At 45.2% G+C, this 1,930-nt stretch overlaps 1 pseudogene; it reads left to right on the top strand.

Annotated features, from left to right (window-relative positions):
• The first annotated feature begins 1,472 nt into the window (after window positions 1-1,472).
• LOC137056817 (5S ribosomal RNA) lies at window positions 1,473-1,589 on the top strand (annotated as a pseudogene).
• Window positions 1,590-1,930: the final 341 nt, after the last annotated feature.

The following is a 1,930-nucleotide window of genomic DNA, read 5'->3' as shown; positions in this document are numbered from 1 at the left end:
TGAGCTCACCACTGCCAAACCCAAACTTCTGTTTTTACAGCAAAACACAGTGAGTGCAAAACCCAGGCTGCACTATTTCCTGCGTTTTTGCCGCAGTTTTTCCTGGGTGCTTCAGCAAACTAAAAGAGGGTTTCCTCTCAAAAGAGCAACACGGGTGTGACACTGCGTCTTTTTCAAGATCTTTTTCGAGTCATTCCACCCGTGTGTTTCTGGATGAGGCATTCAGGGACATTCACTTCACCTCCGTGTCGAAGGAGAATGCTGCTGTGCTACAGGCTGAGATTGCGGTCCCACCGGCCAAGGACGCGATAGAGCCGGTCCCTCTAGCCGATATGAAGACTACAATCTTCTACAGCCCGTACTTTGTTGTACCCAAGAAAGGGGGCAGGCTACGGCCAATCTTGGATCTGCGGTTCTTGAACTGGTCCCTTCACAGGCTGCCATTCAAGATGCTCACACAGGAACGCATCTTCAGATGTGTCCGTCCCCAAGATTGGTTTGCAGTGATCGACCTGAAGGACGCGTACGTTCATGTCTCAATTCTCCCTCAACACAGGCCATTTCTTCACCTTCCATTCGACGATCGAGCATATCAGTATAAGGTCTTACCCTTCAGGCTAGCCCTGTCATTTTTTTAAACAAATTTATGTATTTTTATGTATGTTTTTTTTTTTTTTTAGCATGTTACCTTTTGCCATAGTTGAATTTGTAAATGGTGAAGGATTGGCAGTTATACCGACCAAATGGTTTATCAGGCCTGAGGAGGATGAATGCTACTGACCACCAGCAAGGATGAACTTGGCAAAGGCTGTCATAGAGGAACACTGACTGGGCAAAATACAAGTTGACAGTCAAGAGAAAAGTCAGTAATGTGTCAATATTATCAGACATGATGAGTTCACTGTTTGGTTAAAATGTGCTCTTAATAAAACTAATTGGCACTCATTTGTCTGTTTCCCACAGCAATGTATGAAAATGCCCGCACAAAATTAGTTGAGTATGAACGGAACACAGATGTACAAACCGAGTCAGATTCTGCAGAGAATATGGGAAGAGGGAAGCGCAGAAAAAGGTAAGGCCATTTGAAATACTACTACTACATAGAGGATTAAAAATTATATTTCCCAATGACACAGGAGGACACGTTTTGTGGGAGTTTTGTTAAAGGGATCGTTCAGCAAAAAATGAAAATTGTCATCATTGACTCACAAGTTGTTTCAAACCTGTATGAGTTTCTTTGTTCTGCTGAACACAAAATAAGATATTTTGAAGGTGTCAAATTTACGTCAAAAACTCCCCTCTGTCCTACGACCTGAACATGACAGTCGCTGGCCTCCGGGGCGTCCCCTGGCAGATCGCAAATTTTTTAATTTTTATTTGGAACAACACATTAGGCAAGGCAAGGCAAGTTTATTTGTATAGCACATTTCATACCCAATGGCAATTCAAAGTTTTTTATATACCTTTATATCACCAGCAGCCATATCACCCTGTAGCCCAAGACTGGTTTCCCACTGAAGCTAAGCAGGGCTGAGCCTGGTCAGTACCTGGATGGGAGACCAACTGGGAAAACCAGGTAGCTGCTGGTAGAGGTGTTAGTGAGGCCAGCAGGGGGTGCTCACCCTGTGGTCTGTGTGTGTCCTAACACCCCAGTATAGTGATGGGGACACTATACCGAGAAAAGAGCACCGTCTTTCGGATGAGATGTTAAACCGAGGTCCTGACTCTCTGTGATCGTTAAAAATCCCAGGATGTCCTTCAGAAAAAGAGTAGGGGTGTAACCCCGGCATCCTGGCCAAATTTGCCCACTGGCCCCTGTCCTTCATGGCCTCCTAAAAATCCCCAAATCCTGATAGGCTTCATCACTCGGTCTCCTCTCCACCAATCAGCTGGTGTGCATTCTGGCGCAATATGGCTGCCGTCGCATCAT

Source organism: Pseudorasbora parva, chromosome 2, assembly GCF_024679245.1.
Source record: "Pseudorasbora parva isolate DD20220531a chromosome 2, ASM2467924v1, whole genome shotgun sequence".
Lineage (NCBI taxonomy): Eukaryota > Metazoa > Chordata > Actinopteri > Cypriniformes > Gobionidae > Pseudorasbora > Pseudorasbora parva.
The sequence above is the reverse complement of the archived record's forward strand: the minus strand, read 5'-3'. Positions and strand labels throughout refer to the sequence as shown.